This window comes from Apium graveolens, chromosome 1, assembly GCF_009905375.1.
Source record: "Apium graveolens cultivar Ventura chromosome 1, ASM990537v1, whole genome shotgun sequence".
In the NCBI taxonomy this organism is placed as follows: Eukaryota; Viridiplantae; Streptophyta; class Magnoliopsida; order Apiales; family Apiaceae; genus Apium; species Apium graveolens.
In genome coordinates this window covers 66,623,740-66,646,405 of record NC_133647.1, presented here as the reverse complement: position 1 = coordinate 66,646,405, position 22,666 = coordinate 66,623,740, and the positions used below count along the sequence as shown (strand labels likewise).

Sequence of the window (22,666 nt, the reverse complement as noted above, 5' to 3'; positions counted from 1 at the left end):
GACTCGGCTTGAACTCGATAATTCAACTCGTTTCGTATAAAGGTTATATATTACAAATAATAAGTTGTTACTAATCACTTAATAATTTTTTTAGTATATTTTCTTATCATTTATTAATAATTTAATTATTCTAAAAAAAATTACAGCCTTTTTAGAATTTTAAAAATGTTTAAAAATATTTATTTTTTTTCTAAATTTAACACTTAGTTTACTGTAAGGAAATTATAAAATATTTTTATCATGATATATTTATCTCAAATTCTTGGCATTATCATAAACACCAATAAATAATTTGTAATTTAAAATAACTAAATTAAAGTAAAATATCAAAAAATAATAAAATTTCGACTTCAATAATTTAAAAAATAATTACGATTTCTCTAAAGTGACGAATATCTCAATAATTTAAAATAAAATTGGATATATTCCTAAAACTCGTCTTGAAAAATAAAATGATATAAATTTAAAAATAAATATAGAATGTGAGTGTACGTATATAATTGTAAAATAAAAATTTATTTAATTTAATACAATTTATAAAATTACAAATTATACTTTAAATTTGGTAGATCGAAAAATACAAGCGAATTATTAGTGAACAATTCCTTTACACAAATCTGTTCCGCACCGAAAAAGATGACCTCACGAATTCGATTTGTACTGCATTCTGTATATATATATATATATATATACAAGGTTAGTGCAGTAGAAACAAATTTAGAATACAAACTAGAAATCAAATAATTTTTTTTTAAAAGCTAATTCGAAATATAATACATATGGTATGCAAATCGATCGTTGAGAGATGTAGAAAAATATAGTGAAATCGGATTTTAAAAAAAACTTACGGTTTGACGGGAAAAATCAAATTAAAAACGGAGGGGAAAAGCTGAAATTGGCTGTGGAAGGTGCAGAGTAGTTGGGTGGAGTGATTTAGGGCACCATTAGATTAGGTAGATTTAATGACTTGGATTGGTTCATAATTTCCATTTTAATTTTAGTTTGTATTTGATCATTTTCCTATATATATATAGGGGCTACTCCAATAGAAATTAATTTAGAATAGAAATTAGAAACCAAATATTTTTTTTAAATTAATTCAAAATATAACACATATGGTATGCAAATCGATCGTTGAGAGATGTAAAAAAATACAGTGAAATCGGATTTTAAAAATAAATTAAGGTTTGACGGGAAATATCAAATTAAAAACGGAGGGGAAAAGCTGAAATTAGGTGTGAGAGGGTGCAGGGTAGTTGAGTGGTGTGATTTAGGGGGACCATTAGATTGGGTAGATGTAATGACTTAGATTAGTTCTAAATTTCTATTTTAATTTTAATTTATATTTGTCACGTATATATATATTAAACCCATCATTTTCTACTATTACCTGCACCATTTTTCCTCGTCTGTGGATGGAGAAGAAGAATACTTATAAATTATTTTACCGACAAAGAGAGTGCCGCCAATAATGCAATCTGCTAATAGCTAGCCTACTTTATTTGCCACTGCTAAAGCTTGGCGACTGATCCAACCACACTATTGCACCGGCGGCTAAGCTTAAAAAAGAAGATGTATTCGAAGGTAGTCTCATGCATCAGTAGGTGGTCCTTCATGTTCATGACAAATGTGTGTCGTACAAAAGGATGTATTATTGGGGCCTATATTTTACCGGGTGTGCTTGGTCCGTTAGACTAGATTTTTACTAGAAATCGTTATCGAACTGTAAAATCGTAAGCCTTATTAAACTGTTCTGTCGGTTCGGTTCGGTTCGGTACGAGTTTTTTGTGGGTTTCGGTTTATTTCGGTATTGTTTTTCAGTTTTCGGTCTAATTTCGATTTTTCGGTTTTCGTTTACTCACCCCCATATTTTATATCTTTTTTATACTACATATACATATACTACTTGGTTAATTACAAGCATTTCAAACTATCACCATCCGTTCGCTAAAAAATCTAGGTGGCATTATTATATACATATTAACTAAAAAATATAACACTCCCAACCATAATACGTGTTAGCAAAATATTTAGATATCTTGTATTCCTCTCTATCACTTGATCATGTAGTCATTGGCTAGAACTTTCACGTGATCAACTTTGTGTCTTTTTTTAACATAACTTTGCAGATCAATACATACATATATTCATATTATATTTATATTTAATATATTTGTGTTAAAATTTTTATTTCATTTTTAATGTTTTAACTTTATGTTATATTAAGTGTCAATATAACCAAATTTAATAATGATTTTAATAAACATTACATATTTATAAACATACTAATGAATTTAATTTAATCTTATTTAATAAAATAGAATATAATATAAATCTAAGATTATATTATACATATAAGTATATATTTTTAACAGTTATAAGTGTCTTATTATAATTATATAATTATAAATTCAATATTTTTTCATTAAATATATATTTCATTTTTACTTTTATTTAATTAAATATTTACTAAATTTATTTTACATATGAAATTTTCTTATATATAAAATAATTTGAAAATAGATATAGCATAATATTTTTAATATAACTAATTAATATTAATATTATCACTCAAATAAATGACATTCCAGATTTAATAAAATTTTAGATGATGATAATTTAGTCAACAATTTTAACTATTATGATCGGAGATGCTTTGAGAGAGAGAGAGTGGTGGGTTTTATAGATATTTTCCATGCTGAATACACTGTTTCTGTTTGGTGGATTGTCAATCATTGATATTGGACCAGGTAATATTGGTATACGACACATGAACACGGTATAAAATGACACGAATAATTAGTGTTTAGGTTTGAAAATTTAGTACACGAGCACTAAGTACACGGACACGAAAAATCATGAATATAATAAGTGTCGGGTTTGGATTTTCAATATAGGTACAACACACGGAACGAAAATATACGGAATAAATAAATAATTAATTTTTTTAAAATATATTATATACATATATATAATAAATACCAAATGTGAATTTTACATATTATGAATAACATATATATAATTGTAATCATTAAAATATATTTTATTGTTCATTGACCACTAATGTGAATACTTTCCAATTTAATTATCTAATTGATACCCATGTCAAGTGAAAAATAAAGATTACTCCTGTTACATTTTAACCGTAGCCTTTGTATTTTCTGCCCATTTTTCAAGATTTACTTATATCATATAAAAATTATTATTTTTGTAAATAAAAGTTTTAATTATATATTTTTATTCAGAAAAAATATTTAAAAATTATTTTTTTAACTATACATTCAAAATACTTAAAAATGTATGAAACAAATCAAGTGCAATTAAAAAAAATAATACATTTATTTGGGCAAGTCCTTAATAAAAACTAATATAGTAGAGTTATAAATGCTTCTCTTTGCTAAACAAAAGAGAGAGGATTTATTAGAATCGGACGTAACTATGGTTGTTCACGAATCGAGTCAAGACGAGTTTCGATCGAAAAGAGTCGAGCTTTATTTTTTTTTGATGAACCGAGCCGAGCCGAACTTTTTTATTAAACAAAAATTGTGTTTGAGTTCGAACTCTTTAACTAATGAGCCGAACACGAGCTTGTTCGCGAACATAAACGAGCCGAGACGAGTTGAGCCGAGCTAAGTCGGAAAATAATCAGGTCAACCGCTATTTGACTGTGAAAATAACCTCAAATAATTTTTTTAAAACTTTGATTATATAACTAATATATATATATATATATATCTTGACATCCATAAGATTGGATGGATGAAAAGTATTTTTTTTAAAATTCGAAATACCAATTTTTAACTAAAAATATTCAGGATATATATAAATTATAATTTTTTGAGTTTTAACGAGCGAGCTCCAGCCGAGCTCAAGCCGAACAATCCAAAACTCGGTTTGAGCTCATTTTGTTTACAAACACGTTTATTTGTTCAAGATCGAGTTTGAATTCATTAACAAGTCGAGCCCAATCACGACAAACTTTGTTCGATAACAGCCTCAAACATAACTAGTGGGCTACCCTCTGCAAAACCAAGCGTATGTATTTATGTATGCTTAAAAGGATAATAAATTAAATTAAATCAGAATATGTGCATTTAATTTAATCTACTTTTCTATGTAGCTATAGGCTAGCTATATGTACTTTAGGTTTATTTAAATCATTAGTGTAAATGGGGGAGAACATGCGTAATTTGGAAGATATGAGCCTAATATCTCACTACGTGATGGATAAAAGATTCAGTACAACTAATCTGTACGAATAATCATTTTAGATAATTTATTTAATTTTATGAAAACTTTGTTTGGTTTTAATTCTCATTATCTTATTACCAGCTGTTAAAAGTTGACATATATGAACTGTACATGCTGATGGCATGGATAATTTATTTATAAAATCTCATCATCTTAGTATCAGTTGTAAAATTTGAGGGGTATAAATTATGCATATGACACTACAAGAAATTAAGACTAAAAACAATCGTGAAAATATGACCGCATCTAAAAATAATCGATTTTGGTCGAATTTAGGGTCCTCTCTGGTTAATTTTTTCTCGCCTGATCAAAATCAAAAACAATAGACAGATGTCAGTTTTGTAATCAGTTGTATTTAAATCGTATCAAGAAATCGGTTGTATTTGGCTGTAGAGAGAAAAAAGCGGGAAAAGTTCCCCAACAAAATTTTATTTTTAGAATAAATAACTACTGATTTCGGTTGTAAACACATTTTAAAAAGAGCGGAAAATTTGTCGGTTTATTTATTTATTTTTTTGTTTAAAGTACGGGAAAATTGTCGCTATTTTTGCGGCTGATTTTCAAATACAACTGCATTCGGTTATATTATTCTATTCAACTGATTTTGGTCGTATTTAGCCTTATAAAATCGACCACTTTCGATTGTACCTTTCCTACTGATTTCAACCGCATTTAGTTGTATTTAGCCTTGTAATTTTACGACTGATTGAGGTCGAATTTAACCGAGAGCTTCAAGTACTCTACTTACCTCTACTTTCCGTTTTCGACCGTTGTAAATTCAACCCCCTCACCATTTTCTCTCTTTAGCTCCTCTATTTTGTCCATTTTTCATTTATGGAATCATCTTAAATCTTGAAGTAAGTATAATTTTTATTATTTCCATCATTAGTTTGCCATGTGAAATTTATAGTGATTTTGTTTGATTTTAATTATTGTAATTACTATATTTTTTACATGTTTGTCTTTTCTTATTTGAATTTGTTGAATAATATAATATTCTAATATCAATGAATCCGTAAATATTTATAGATGGCATACGATCGTAGTTAGGTTAGTCATAATCAACTTAACTACACCCAATTTTTGGGACTTTGTAACACATTCGATGAATAGTAATCAAATAGTGATCATCCAAGGAGCATAGTAACCTAGTAGAATGAATAGTAAGCAAGCATGTAATTGTAGTACTTGGCTAGGTTTCTAGCTTTGAAAAAGGACCATGCTAGTAGACATGATCAAAGATATGCATATCTAGCTTATATACAACAAACAAACCAACATTTATCCAAGAAGCAACCAAGCAAGAAATAAAATTTCTCTCCCTCTCTCACACAAAGCTCCATTCGGCTATTTCAAGAAAGCCAAAGTACCCTTCTGTTAAATTCAGTATGTGCAAATGTCTTATTTGATTCTGGAGCGACCAAGTCATTTATATCTCGAAATTTTGCTAAGAAAATAAATCGTAATGTTGTACCTTTACGTGAGGTATTACAAGTAGAAATAGTGAACCGATAGATCATTCATGTTAATCAAGTACATCCCAGATGCGAATTAAAACTAGATAGGAAAGTCTTTGTGGTTGACTTAATCCCATTGTTAGGTCTCAATATGTTTGTAGAAGGGGAGTTGAATACAAACAAAACCGTTTAATCGAATAAAATGCGGAATAAAAAAGTGAAACAAAATTCAAGTTAAATAAAACTATTATTAAACTTGAAAGGTGTTACAACAACGGTATCGTTTACAAGGGATTAATCTCAAATAAATTATTCCAAATCTAGAATAAATTCGACATGAACTTTTTCTATTTTTGTAATAAAAAGGATCAAATGCTAAATGCAATTTGAGATTAAGTTCTAGGGATTTCGATCCGCTAGATAGTTACACAAGAACAAGAAAAAGATTTCTAGTGGATTAGATTTAACAATAAATACTAGAAATAAATGATCTGTGAATTTGCAATAAGTTCTCTGCTGTTTTTCTCTATTCTGTGTTCTTCTGTGTTTGATATTCAATGCACTGCTTCTGTTGAAAATCAGCTTCAATTCTTTTATATTAAATCAAATCCATGATTTAACTGGCAAGACAATCCTTTTAGCTTAGCATGACAATCCTTTTAACTGGTAGGACTTTCGGTAGGACTATCCATTGAACTGATAGAACTTTCGGCAAGACAATCTTAAATGAACTAGCATGACTTTCGGTATGACTATTGATTGTCATACCGATTGTCTTGCTAATACAAAAGATAGTCTTGCTGGATTAAAAAAGATTTTAATCAAATAATAATTCTGAATTAATTAATCAATTAATTCAATTAATCAATAAATTAATCTTTGCAGATTTAATTTATTCTCTTAATTAAATTATATGACTTAATTAATTAATAGAGAATTAATACTAATCTTGAGCAGCAACCATTCTTCTGAAAATCACTGTCAATTATGAATCAATTCCACCACTTCAATGTTGACATTCAATGTACTGTGTGGTTCATGAGTGACTAACTTCCGTGACGTTTCTTCATGCCTTGACTTTGATACTCTTGATTTTCTTCAGACTAAATCCTCGTAATTAATTAATACCCTAACGAGATCTCTGTCACTTGATTAAATCCACAATCTTGATTTATATCACTGAGGCTTGATCAAATTCTTGAGCTTCTTCCAGTGAATTAAGTCCTCTAGTCTGTAGACGAACAATGTTACTTAATCCTTTGACATATGTTACTTTGAGAGATCTCTCTGATGATAGAACCACTATTTACTTGTTACATCCTTATTTGAGTTGAGTTAAATCCTCGAATAAATAAATAGGCTATGACATATGCCTTTCAATCTCCCCCTATTTATTTGTTAGACAATAACAACAAATACCTAGAGGATAACTCAACTAACAAGTAAGAAAAAGATATAAACAGTAATGCAAAGTAAATAGCAGAAAAGTTATGGATAATATTTAACATTTTCCAGATTCCAAAAGAAATTTATAGATGTTCCTCTAGACTGAACATATAACTACATTAGTCTATCTTGATTCATAAAGCCCTAATCATATTACATTAAGTTTTGAGCTAATTGAATTCAGTTGTCTTCCCTTCCGAATTCACCTTCTTCCAAATCTTGAAGCAATTCCTTGTCAAAGACACGATCCTTTTCAGAAGTGAAGCTGGTTGGTCTGACTGGTTGAACTCCAACTGACTTTAGCTTATTCTTGAACTGAGTGTACCTTTTAATATGCTTTTCACAATAAGCTTGAATCAGATCAGCTGCTTGAGTTTTCAACATGGATGAATATCCAGCAGTTCTTAAATGATGTTCCATCCAGACAAGATGTTTAGCTGAGTAGCCTTTAAGAGATTGTGAATCGAGCTGGCAAATTTGAAGACAGTCAGACTTAAAGAATCTTACCTGATGAGGATTGTTGACCACTTGAGGACTAGCCCTGCTGGCAAACTCTTTGAGCCTTTCTCAAAGAACTTCATTCAATTCTGAGCTTCTTTTGACTTTGTTGAGAAAAACCCAAATCTCTGATAAAGAACGATTCTCAAACAGATGAAGTGATACCTTGAAAGATCCTTCGCTCTGACAATATACAAATATGCTCATTTCATTTAGAGATCTGTCAAAGGCAGCTGTGATCCTTGAGACTTCAGTCTTTATAGCATTCATGTACACGTCATTGTTTGGATTAGAGATCTCCAGCTTGTCCAGAAGATGTAGAAACTGCCTATCATTGTTTGTGCTCAGCTGAGGCATATCAAGTACTCTCCTAGCTTCATCCCATTTTTCACCAATCTTCAGTCTGACATCTCTTCTCCTTTCTTTAGCTTTAATGTCATGAAGACGTTGCTTTTCAAGAGTTTCTGTTCGTTCAATATTTTTCCTCATATCAATGATCTGGGATATCTTTTTGAGTTCAGCTTCTTTTCTTTTCAACTTCGACTGCTGCTGCTGAAACTCTTTCTCAAAAATAGAATCCACTGGAGCTTCCTCTTACCATTCTCCAAAATCACTTTCCTCCTCAGCTTCAAAGAAACCATCTTTATCTTCCAAGACTGGTTCAGTGGGAATGTCAAAAATATCAAAGTCATCCTGTTCTCCACTATAGTAGACATCATCAGCCTTCCCTGTGCCTCCAACAGAAGAATCTTTTTCTTTTCCCTTTCCACTTCTCCCACTTCTCCCTTTCTTCTCCCCCTTAGTTGAGGAAACCTCTACAGACTTTCCTCTAGATCCTCCATGACCTCCATCACCTCCAGAGCCTGAGCCTCCACCAGACGGCCCTTCAAAGAAAGTTCTTTGTTCTTCATTAGGGCAGTGAGAATTTTTGATCATGAAGTACAAGTGCTTCATCCCTTCATTGAGATGTTCCATGCCCGTCTCTATCTTCAGAAATCTGGAGGAATCCAGTGAATGATTCATTTCAACCAAGTCTTCAAGAGAAGTCATTCTTGTATGGAGAGAGCAGAAGTTTGAAATATCTTCAGCTGATAACGTTGGAGATGCCTGAATTGAGTTAAGCTTTGGTACAACAGATGTCTTCAAATCTGATATTTCAGTCCTGATGAGAGTCAGCTGATTATTGACAGAGGTGGAAGAAGAAGACCGTTCAACCACTTGTGCTTTGAATGATTGAGCCTCAGCCTGACTTTTTGCAAGTTGTTCTTTCAGTTCAGCAATTTGAGCTAACAGATTTTCAGTGTTTGTGTCTGTGTGTGCGCTCACCTGAATATCTATCATGTTTGATTCACTCAACTCACGTGCTTGTGTATCTCTCAATATTATTGCTCGTGAGGAGTCTTCCTGATGCTGATCTTCTGTACCTGCATTTGAAATCACCCTACCCTCTTCAAGAGAGGTCAGTGGTGGTGCAATGGGAATTCGCGAGTCCCGATCCTCAGTCAAACCTACCTTTTCATGTGAAATAGATGTCTGAATTGCTTCAGGGATAGATTGACCGAGTTGCCCTCCACTTTCTCCAGATAAATCTGCGAGTGGAGAATGAGGGGGCCAGAGGTGTTGGATCTGGGAGGGGGGAAAATGACTCTATTAAAGGTGGCTGAGAGTCAGATTTTCCCTCAAAAGCATGTGACTCCTCTTCTGCCGTAACTATGGCAGGCACTGTGACCGACTCAATGTGCACTCCTCGCTCCGTATCCTGAGTATCATCTATTGGTCTGTATGCTTCCATTGTGAGTAATGGAAGTGTGCTTGACTCAGTACAGGATGCCATGGCCCTATGGCGAATTTCAATAGATTCATCATGTTGATAGAATGTCTCTAGTAACTGTTCACTGGCCATATCAAAGTCCATGTCTTGTCGGGAGGACAAGGATGGGCTTTCAGATGCCTCAGTAAATGTTCTTCTTTTCTTGGGAGGAGGCAGAGCTGAGGGTTCATTCACATCCACCAACATACTACTTCCTACTAACCTTCTAGGCAACATTTTAGACAGTGGGGGAGAGGTTGAGATAGGTTGTGACTCTGTGTTTGGCTCTTTGACCTGGGATTGAAGCTGTGGTTCTACAACTTCATGGTCAGTCCTATCAACCACTGGGGGTCTTTCAACAGAAGTAGGAATAGTTTGAGTTTGAGGAATTATTACCTGCAGAGGAAGAGCATCTGATGTTTGAGCCTGGGTGGTTTGAACCACTGGAGGTTGAGCTTGCTGTTCATGACCGGGAAGATTGAAGATAGGTAAAGGAATGTAAGTGGCCATGAAAGCAGATACAAGTACTGGAACTTGCATGAATTTAAAGGTTGTGTCTTGGCGTGTATAAATCTTTTTGCTTACTGGAGGGGGTTCAGTTACTGAAGAGTTAGCAAAAAGAGCTTTATGCTCAGGTGAGAGAAGATGTTCTACTATGAGCATGAGAAAACGAGCGTAGTAGCATGAAACCCTACGATTTGTAGAATGATCACGTAAAGCAGTAGTGAGACATCTCAGAAGAATGGGTAAAAGTAGTTTGCCAAAATTGATCCTTTGATTGAAAACAACCGCAAGACCAATATACTGCAGAGTGGAAGTGATGTTGTGAAAGTTGGATTTAGTGCAGTTGGCAAACACTTTGGAAAGTGTATCGAAGAAAATATCCTATTCAGAAACCAAATTGAATTTAGACAACTTGGTTAAATTAATCACCCCCTGATAGTGAATAGCATGGAAAAAGTTTGAAATATCATTTTCAGAGGGTAAATTACAGAAATTGTCCATTAGAAAATTTAACGCTCGATTGACGACTGTTTCATCAACTACATACTGTGTGTTTGCCACGGTGAATGAAAAAGATTTAAAATCATCGGCCACAGTAGAGGTTGTGCAAATCAGTCTGAGCAGATCGACATTTAAAAGCACATTTGATTTAATAGCAGAGCTAACAATCGAATGGTCTTTTAAAAATCTAATCCACGGCTTAAATTTTTCCACATCACATTTTTCTGGATTAAAATAACCAACAAGATTATGCGAGACAATTTGGAAATTGAGAGCCATTAAAAAAATTCAATAAAACACACAATTTCAGAATTTTAAGAATTAAATTAAGAGTAATTCGAATTAAAAATAAATAATAATCTGAATTAATTTAATTATATCCCAAAAATTTTAAAACAAGTATATCTAGTTGATTTTTGTCCCACAAACACACTTAAAACAAAACAGATTTTATACGCACCCAATAACAAAGAGAATTTTAAAACCTAGAAACAAAACGTGCAGCACTTCTGTATATATACACGTGTATGTATATATCTCAAAAGTGGAGTTTTGTGAAGCTGAGTAAAAACTCGAGCAAGAACAATGGTAACTGTTGATTAGTTCGAAGAGAGAGAGAAAGAAACACAACTGCTGGAATTTGAAAGGAAAAACAAAAATGTAACACCCCCAAATCCGGGGTGGGGGATTCGGGTTGTCACAAGTTCCATTTCCCTTAATAACACCCAATCTTAATAAACAATCAACTACTCTGTACGGTGACCCCACAATAAACACACACACCACAAGTTATAGTCTCAGAGATGAATATACAAAAAATAACACGAGTCATTTTATTCCAAAATTATATGCCATTACACCTTAAAAGGGTTTCTGAATAGATTTACATTTCTTTGCCATTATTACAATTGATAAAGATACATAAGTCTGGTACATCAAAAGTTGAAAGCCTAGCCTATTGGTAGTTCCTACCTCAGCTACAGCGACATCAACACCTATAGGAAACTGCGGAACGTTTCCTATCCGCTCGCGAATTGGGAGCTTGGTCCTGTTCATCTTTTCTATCTGTTGTTGTGTGTTGAAAGAAGAAAGCAAGGGTGAACAACAAGCCCACCAAAATAATATGTATAATGATTAAGTATATATGAACATTCTCATAGTACTCATGAAAGTCTTGGTCAAGAAGAAATGAACCAAGCTGATATCTTAACGCGACCAAGTCGCAAAATATTCAGTATATATGTATATATATACTTTTCAAAATCTTGGAAGTCCTCTTCCATGCATAATATACACAGAGTTCCAGTTTATAACTGTATAAAACTATCGTTGCAAGGTGATTTCATATATCTAACCTTGTCTCAACGTTTTTGTGAAAAACTTTGTCATGCATAAGATAATCATTAACCAAATATAAGTTGAAAAGATGAAGTTACAAGATACTCCAATATACTTATATCTTTTCCGGATACTACTTGAACTACCACCGTTCAAGGTATCATCAGTTTCAAAAGTTCATCACATAGATGAAACTACAAGAAAAGACTTGAATAAATTCAATCTTTGAAATATCATTATAAATAATGAAGTTACGAGATACTTCATTAAGTCCCGATATATATATACATTTCATACACTCCTTGAAAACCTCTGTTATGAAAATTATAAATAGAGTTGCAATATCTAATAAATTTGGAAAGGAGAAAACCTTGGCATAAACCCGATATCTTGCTGATCAGGCAAAAATACCAATAAGTAACCTTTTCTACTAGTAGATGGATGAATCCCCCACCGGTCATCACCCTGGCCACATAAGGACCTTGTGCTGGACCGCCACTCGGCCTCTTACGCGTTGATGGACTGCCACCCAGCCGCTTACACTTTGATAGACCGTACCCCGGCCTGTCGCTTATGCCGACTCAATTAGATGGACTTATTTCCCAAACGTTGGGCAAGTGATCAGATTGTTTTCTCAAAACAGCAACCACGTTGCGAATGTAAAATACACCACAGTGCCGGATCCCCCAAGTTTTGAGCGAGTATTTAAATCCCCTTCGAAAGGAGGATCTTATATATAAAAGAATGAGTTTTGGGATCCGTCCTAACTTTTAGAAATCATTTTGAAGACTCGAAAACATTTTTAAGAATATTTGGAGTACTGCTGATTTATTAAAATAAATCAGTCCCGATATATTAGAAATATCTGAATATTATTATTTAAATAATATTCTCATAAAGATAATCCTTATAAAAATAATCGAAGTAGAAGTTTTAAAACTCATACTTGAAATGGATATTAAATAACCAAAGATATACTTATATGAAAGTACTATCTTTATTCGAATAATCGAAAATAAGTTTGATTATCGAAACATTATTCTTTAATAAAATAAAGGATATTATTAAATAATAAGCGGAGTCTTAATACCTCGAATGAATAACGGAGTCATACATCCTCAAATGAATATTCAAATAATAATCATTTAATAGAATAAACAGAGTCATAAGTCCTCGAATGAATATTCAAATAATATTCATTAAATAAAATAAAGTTATCGAATAAACCTTATTCGATCAATAGTTTTGAAAACTATATCCATATATATATATATATATATATATATATATATATATATATACTCGGGAACATCGACTCCCGGTTTAGAAATATGTTCACCTTCGGGTCCGCTATACTAAGGGTATACGCAACTACTGCTTATCTCTAGCATAGGTATTATGCAACTAATAAGCATTTGAACCAACAGATATATAAATCAAGAATACGAAACAGGCATGCATATATACCATATCACATGCTCCAATATATCGCAAGAATTTGCTAATAACAAATATGCATTTATCACAAGATCATGCATATACACATATACATCACAATAACAGTTATACGGGTAGAAAACTTGTCTGAGCGACTGGGGGTTACAAATGGCTTGGGACGAGTCTGGTAACCTTCCTTGGAGAGTGGAGAATCACTTAGGAAGCCTTAAATAACCACTAACTATCTTTACTAAGCTTGGATCTTGAAGAAAATATAAGAAAACACAAAATTAGTTTCTTGAAAACACTATTCACCAAGAACTTAGATGAATTGATTAGCTATGTTAAACATGGAATCTTGAGCTTAAAATTATGGCTCATCTTAGTTATGAATTATGGAAGCTAAAGAAACAAACCTCTTGAATTATGAAGGTGTGTAGCTTGATTTTTGAAATTTTCTCCTTTGCTTTTCATGGAAAAGCCGAGAGCAAAGAGTGGGGAAGAAGAAAATGTTTTTGTTTTGGTTTCTTTTGATTTTTTGTGTTTGTTTTACTTGTTAATTAGGTTGTTACCATGGTAAATATTGTGTGGCTCACAATCATCCAACAACACACTTGCTTGGTCATGCTTATGTCACCATGTGATGTCACCCTCCCTCCTTTGTCCTCTTCTCATTGGTTTGATGACATCATCCCCACTAATCTCTTTGATTAGCTTTTAATTATTTGGCTAATGACCGCTGATCTGTTATACGGTTCGCTTAACTTTCGTTTTCGTTTATCGTTTGAGGGATCATACCCGGGATCTTATTACTTGGGTTCCCTTAACCTTTCTCAATACATTATATTCCTTTTATGATCCTCTCTCATAATCCTTGAATTTAAATCCTTTTAATCATGTTACCTTATACTCAATTCTTTCGGTATCTGGTGGATTTTCGGGAAAAATCAAAGTGTTCGGAATTGGATTCTGACGATCTTTACATACACTTATATACCATATAGAGTACTAATAAAATCTCAGAATATCAATAACAGAACCCCTACATAGTGTGGCATGAAATGTTTTCTTATTCAGCATAATCTGCAAAATCACTATTTATAAGGGTTTCAAAATTTTCCAAAAATTGGGGTTATTACAGTCTCCCCTCCTTAAAAGGATTCCGTCCCGGAATCAGATAGAAAATGAATAGGGATACTCTCTTAGCATTGCACTTTCTAACTCTCCAGTAAATTTTCCCACATTGTGGTCCTACCACTAAACTCTGCCTAGTTTGATAACCCTTCTCCTAAGCACTTGCTCCTTTTCACTCTATAACCCTTCCTGGTTGCTCCATATAGGTTACGTCTGGTTGCATGTCTAGGCGCTCATATGCCCCTATTTATCTGGCATCCGAATTACACTTCCTTAATATTGATACGTGAAACACGTTATGACTTGCTACATGTTCGGGGGTAGGGCTAGCTCATATGCTATCATTCCCAATACGTCTTAATATATCCAAGGGTCCAACAATTCGTGGATTAAACTTTCCTTTCTTTCCAACCCTCATCAATTCCTTTTTAAGGGAATACTTTTAACAATACAAGGTTCCCTCCTTCATACTCTTTGTCCTTTCATTTGTCAAATCAGCATACTTCTTATGTCCATCTTGAGCTACTCCCAGCCGTCCTCTGATTAGATCTATTATATCCTTGGTCCTTTGGACTACTGCGGGTCCGAGCATCTTGCGCTCTACAACTTTATCCTAACATAAGGGAGATCGACATTGTCTTCCCTCAAGGATCTCATAAGGCGACATCTCGATAATGACATATGATCTATTGTCGTAAGAAAACTCAATCCGTGTTAAGTGATCATTCCAATTTCTTTCAAGTCTATTGCACAGACTCTCATTATAGCTTTTAGCATTAGAGCTTTTGCTTCTCAATACCCATTCTTTTCCAGTTCGTAATCGCTACTACCTTCCGTTCCTAATATTATACTGGTTATACTTTTGCTCGTTAGCGTTCTATAACCTTTTAATAACCACGTCAACCTTAGTATCACGAATGTGTTTCCATTCCGAATACCACCATAACTTTACTACTCCTTTTTCAGCTGTTTCTATTTCCCAAAGTTTGATCAATCATATAGAAGTAAAGGAATTTTTTGAGAGATCACTATGATCATGAACACTTGTTATATCACATAGTTAGTACAGAAGGTGGCCAGCCTTTAGTACTTGACAAGCAATTAAACAATAGATGATATCCTACTAGGCTTCTATCACACAGATAGATAGTCATTCGGTAATACCTCCCCTTCTGGAAGGGTTGTTCTTCTCAGCTTATATGAAATGAAAAGGAGAGAAAAGAACGAATTGAAGAGAATTGTATATATATAAAATATACTGCCACAAAATATCTGGCTTGGAATCTACCTCTGAACTATAGAGGTTTGTCATAGGAGAACAAAACATATACGTATATATATCAACATCAGGTATTATAACATCGTATTTCACATGCCTAAATATTTGTGATATTCTGTCCATCATTCTATGGACCCATGCTCTTGCTCGAGCTTATACACAATCACCTTTGAAACTCCCTCGATATCGAAAATCGAATCTGGGATCTTATTCTAGACATTATCGTTACTAGAATTCTATGCTTGCACCGCAACCTTCCTCATATAGTAATACGACTCTCTTTTCATAAGAGGGAATAAATATTCAATAGGTAGATACTCTACTTAATTAGTCTATCAATGATAACTTATACACTACCACGACCCGATTAGTGGTACTCAATCTCAACATCCATTCCAATACAACTCTCACGGTTGTAATCAGCTCATTACTCACAGAATCATTACTGCATTACTATGGTCCACCACTAACCTACTGTCGTCATTCACTTTCCATGAAATCTTAATATCTAACCATACGGAGTCCATACATGTCGTATAGAATACTTCTAAGGAGTTAACATAATCACCAATCATAATTCATGAAGAACACTCCAAACTCTGACATACTTTCATGATATGAAGTAGATAAAATTGCAGAAGAGTTTCAGTCAAGGCAACGATAGCAGGTTAATACCATTCTTAATCGTATGCCTTAATGTTAGGTCACACACACTGTAGAGGGGGTGAATACAGTGTATAATACAATCAAATCGAACTTTAATATCTTAAGTAACAGAAAAAAAACTTTATTGAAACAATAAACTCTGTTACAGTATGGAACTGTTACCTCTCAGTGATGAACAAATATCACGAGAGATGCTAGGGTTACAATGAATAATTTTCTTGAATATTACAACACTTATAGTGTAAACCCTATGTCTGTGTTTATATACTACACAGTTACAAGATAAACGCTAATTGATATGGAATATAATTCTGCTTCCTAAAATATATCAATCAGATATCTTTTCTTCCAAGTATTCCATTCTTCACGGAACTCCTTCTTCATGCATATCTCTTCTTATGTTTATCTCGATCTTCTTTCCTTTAATCAGCTACTGTCCTTATCTGAACGTCCTTCAGCACTTAAGTTCTGATATCTAACTTCTGATGATTATCTCCTGATAATATAAGTACTGATATCCTTAAGTCCTGACTTCCAGTATAAGTACTGATTAATGGTTAAGTACTGATTTGTCCTGTTAAGTAAGATCTGAAATCTAAACATAAATCATATTAGCCATGACATTATCAAATATATCTAACACTTAAATAGAAGACTTAACTCAAGGGTTCGTCTAGTCCTTTTTGAAACATGGTCCTGGATTATCTCAAGATAGTATCTTCTGAGATAGATAGCCCGCTCATGGGGATTATACGAATTAAACCTTTACCAAACTACTATTACAGTTGGGTATTGCACAGTCATCGGAAGGAATGTCAATCTTTCAAATCATAATACAATCTTCACGACTTTAACCATTATCATTGTATTCTTCTGGCACGAGCGCCGATAATTATGCTCTTACCTTTAAAGTGTCGGCCACCTCTTTGACCTTTCCTGATAGTAAAATTTCCTTACGGTCATTGTCATTTTAACCACCTCCAAATAAATTTTCTACCTCATTTCAATCACAGCTTATGTGAAGATGTTTTCCTTAAAATCTGATGAGTAAAAAAAAAATATCACCATTTTTCCATAAGTTATTGCCTCAGTCTTTAGAGGTTAATCACTGTCACGACTGACTCTCAATCATACTTAGAACATCTTTTATCTTAAGTCCTAATTGCCCTGAACAATTTTGACCATTACTGGTTTGATCCATACTTTCTCGTGGTTTAACACGTGCCCCAATTGGCATCATTATAATTACGTCATATTTCCTTTATCAATATTTCTATTCTTGAGAATTTTGAATATTACCTTTCTCCTTGTAAAACCTCTAAGGTTATCCTTGAATCGTTCCTCATGTATTCCCTAGATACAGGGCATATCAAGATACCATTTATTAATACCAGAATCATTGTCTATATACTTCTGAAAAAATTTCTCCACTGATTCTTAAAGGTTGTTATTACCTTAATCCTTTCCAATTCATACTGTCAAAACTCATACTATCCCTATTAAGGGTGAAATTCCAACCTTTATGCATTTCCCTAGGATTCATTTTAAGTTACCGATGATCTATCCTTAATTCTACCTTTAAAAAGGTACATGCATCCTTCCATGGATAATCAAGTCATATATCCCTGATAAGGGTGTCTTATTCAATCATTCCCACCTCGATAGTATATGCTAAATTTCACAATAACATCTGTATTCAAAATGAGGTCAATCAATATGGCCTCCAAAAGATAACAACGGTTATCCGCTTTTATTGCCTAAATTGGGTAACGATAACAAGGATGTTCTGGAAGATATTGGTCGTGTTTAACATGAACTTCTTCTTAATAATTCCTTATTTACTTTTGTTGTTTATCTCAACAGTCATCTCAATGTTGGGATATCTTTCATACCTGGCGCCTCCCTTTCTGGGTATCAAGCCACCGGTCTTATACTTCATATTCTTGAAGGTCACTTCCTTCATCCAATTTTCCTAATTTCTTACTTTCTTGACTCCTCAGTCCATCCGCGTTTCCTTATTAATCAATCGATCTATCTCAAAGTTTCATCGAATACTGTCAACTTCAAGGGAATTAACTATACGTATCGCTTACGCCTTCAAACCTTGAATTTATCTCATGATCAGTCACCATCGCGATGATGATGACACACCTCTCTATATTTATTACAAGGGTTTCTTAGGGTTTCCCATACCTAACTCCCTTATCACTTCTCAACTTTATTTCCTTTATATCCCTTTATATTTCTACCCTTTTCATTCTTTTATTTTCGTATCCATTACAACCATTACATGAACCAACACAACATAAGCATTGATTTCAAACATCCCGTCATTCAAGATTCGTGTCCTCAGAACGAATCTTGACAACTTTTACAACTTAAATTCATAATTCATCATACTTGTCCGCTTTTGTTCTGGCTCTAAAGTTTTTTTTTATACTACCTTCATAACCTCGGGAGTTACTTTCCCGAAAACAATTGACTGAACGTTAATCAGTTTATTCTAACCTCTGGCTCCGTGCCTTTCTTGGTCTTTCACCAGCGGGTGGCCTCTCTCTTAGGAGGGTAAGTGACAAAACAGTCTTTTGTGATTCGTTAATCATTTAGAATTTCAAATGATTCCTATATTTCCTTTAGCCAGGCTCTTGCCTCGACTGGGTCAACCCGTTCCTCGGAACTCTGAGAGCTTAGCGATTTAAAGGTCAGGAAAGAATTTCCTACCGTATTGTTTCCTCAAGGTGGTGGTTGGGGATAATAGTCTAAGTTCTTTTTAGACAGGTCCATGAATTGCCGTATAGGAGTACCGTCTCGGGTCTCCTTTCCTTACTCGACTTTCTGTTTCCTTAGTATGAAATGTTTCATCCTTCTCCCATACTTGGGGTTATCTTATACGTTAAAATCCTCATTTTCCACTTCATTATGTTATGGGTTCCTTCTATCTTGATGGCGTCCTCCCTGACTATCACATTCAGGGTTTGCCCTAAATCTTATTCCTTGAACTATGACTTTCATCTAAGATCTCATCTTTAAGCTCTTGAACATTTGGAACCCAAATTCTATAGGAATACCTCATTATTCCCTTATCATCTTTCTCGGTATTAATCTCATATCTATTTGTTGGCTCTCTGCCTTCATTCATCACTTTTTCTGGCACAATATGTTCTTTTCCAATAATTCGGTCTGTATTGCAATCTCAAACAACTTTTCGGTACCGGCTCCGGTTACCTTCACTTCTATTTCCATTTTCTCAAAATCTCTTATAAACTCTCCCAAAGACATTATTATCTTGAGTCTCTCCTTTTTACTAAGGGCATCAGCCACCACATTGGCTTTCCCCGAATGATAAAGAATCTCCCAATCATAATTCTTGATTAGCTCTAACCGCCTCCTCTGGCGTATGTTGAGCTCTTTCTGCGTGAAAATGCACTAGAGCACTTATGGCTTGTGTAAATCTCGCACTTCTCTCCATACAAGTAGTGCCTCCAATATTTAGGGCAAAACTATTACCACGAGCCCAAGCTCATGGGTGGGGATATCAAATTTTATATTCCCTTAATTATCTTGACGCGTACGCGATTACCTTGTTGTGCTGTATAAGAAGCACCCTAATTCCTTATGCGAAGCGTCACTACACATCAAAAAATCTCCTTTTCCATCCAGCAACGCCATCATAGGGGCCGTCACCAATCTTTGCTTCAGTTCTTGAAAGTTGTTCTCGTATTTCTCTGTCCATTCAAACTTCTCAGTCTTACGAGTAAGCCGCGTTAAAGGGGGCTACTATCTTTACAAACTTGAATGAACCTCCGGTAGTGACCGACCAATCCTACCTCTGGTAGTCGACCTAACCATGGTCATCAATTCATCAGTGGTCCTTTATTCATTCTTGTCAGGATCCTCCATGGGATCCTCCTCAGCAACTATCCCTTCTAGGACAACATCCTCAACCGCCACATCCTCAATATGAACATCATCCGATCCTGCGTTAGGACGCTCTATCGGATCCATAATCTGATCTCCAATAAGTAATAAAACATCATCGCGTTGTTGCTCCTCAACCTCAGGGTTCGGAGTCCCGCTACCATATACGATAACGAACTACGCTTCTATCACGATATTTATAAGGGTTCCCATAAGGGTTTTAACTGTCAGTACTACGTTAAGTAGCCCGACTATGAACTTGGCAAGAGTTCTTATTATCTTAGTGAACTTATTATCTTAACGTCACATCATCTCTGAGGTTTATAACGCTTGGCTCTGATACCATTTCTGTAATACCCCCAAATCCGGGGTCGGGGATCCGGGTTGTCACGAGTTCCATTTCCCTTAATAACACCCAATCTTAATAAACAATCAACTACTCTGTACGGTGACCCCACAATAAACACACACACCATAAGTTATAGTCTCAGAGATGAATATCCAAAAAATAACACGAGTCATTTTATTCCAAAATTATATGCCATTACACCTTAAAAGGGTTTCTGAATAGATTTACATTTCTTTGCCATTATTACAATTGATAAAGATACATAAGTCTGGTTCCTCAAAAGTTGAAAGCCTAGCTTATTGGTAGTTCCTACCTCAGCTACAGCGACATCAATGCCTATAGGAAACTGCGGAACGTTTCCTATCCGCTCGCGAATTGGGAGCTTGGTCCTGTTCATCTTTTCTATCTGTTGTTATGTGATGAAAGAAGAAAGCAAGGGTGAGCAACAAGCCCACCAAAATAATATGTATAATGATTAAGTATATATGAGCATTCTCATAATACTCATGAAAGTCTTGGTCAAGAAGAAATGAACCAAGCTGATATCTTAACGCGACCAAGTCGCAAAATATTCAGTATATATGTATATATATACTTTTCAAAATCTTGGAAGTCCTCTTCCATGCATAATATACACAGAGTTCCAGTTTATAACTGTATAAAACTATCTTTGCAAGATGATTTCATATATCTAACCTTGTCTCAACGTTTTTATGAAAATCTTTGTCATGCATAAGATAATCATTAACCAGATATAAGTTGAAAAGATGAAGTTACAAGATACTCCAATATACTTATATCTTTTCCGGATACTACTTGAACTACCACCGTTCAAGGTATCATCAGTTTCAAAAGTTCATCACATAGATGAGACTACAAGAAAAGACTTGAATAGATTCAATCTTTGAAATATCATTATAAATAATGAAGTTACGAGATACTTCATTAAGTCTCGATATATATATACATTTCATACACTCCTTGAAAACCTCTGTTATGAAAAGTATAAATAGAGTTGCAATATCCAATGAATTTGGAATGGAGAAAACCTTGGCATAAACCCGATATCTTGCTGATCAGGCAAAAATACCAATAAGTAACCTTTTCTACTAGTAGATGGATGAATCCCCCACCGGTCATCACCCTGGCCACATAAGGACCTTGTGCTGGACCGCCACCCGGCCTCTTACGCGTTGATGGACTGCCACCCAGCCACTTACACTTTGATAGACCGTACCCCGGCCTGTCGCTTATGCCGAATCAATTAGATGGACTTACTTCCCGAACGTTGGGCAAGTAATCAAATTGTTTTCTCAAAACAGCAACCACGTTGCGAATGTAAAATACACCACAGAGCCGGATCCCCCAGGTTTTGAGCGAGTATTTAAATCCCCTTCGAAAGGAGGATCTTAAATATAAAAGAATGAGTTTTGGGATCCGCCCTAACTTTTAGAAATCATTTTGAAGTCTCGAAAACATTTTTAAGAATGTTTGGAGTACTACTGATTTATTAAAATAAATTAGTCCCGATATATTAGAAATATCTGAATATTATTATTTAAATAATATTCTCATAAAGATAATCCTTATAAAAATAATCGAAGTAGAAGTTTTAAAACTCATACTTGAAATGGATATTAAATAACCAAAGATATACTTATATGAAAGTACTATCTTTATTCGAATAATCGAAAATAAGTTTGATTATCGAAACATTATTCTTTAATAAAATAAAGGATATTATTAAATAATAAGCGGAGTCTTAATACCTCGAATGAATATTATAAATAATATTCATTAAATAAAATAAACGGAGTCATACATCCTCAAATGAATATTCAAATAATAATCATTAAATAGAATAAACAGGGTCATAAGTCCTCGAATGAATATTCAAATAATATTCATTAAATAAAATAAAGTTATCGAATAAACCTTATTCGATCAATAGTTTTGAAAACTATATCCATATATATATAAATATATATATATATAAATAAATATATATATATATATATATATACTCGGGAATATCGACTCCCGGTTTAGAAATATGTTCACCTTTGGGTCCCCTATAC

At 33.9% G+C, this 22,666-nt stretch overlaps 1 long non-coding RNA gene across 1 annotated transcript in view; it reads right to left on the bottom strand.

The window, feature by feature from the left end:
- Positions 1-13,388: 13,388 nt before the first annotated feature.
- The window catches only part of LOC141724645 (uncharacterized), a 237,801-nt gene continuing 228,523 nt past the window's right edge, over positions 13,389-22,666 (bottom strand). The window contains exon 3 of the long non-coding RNA XR_012576836.1: positions 13,389-13,434. This is a non-coding gene — a long non-coding RNA (uncharacterized LOC141724645). The remainder of the gene's footprint in view (positions 13,435-22,666) is intronic.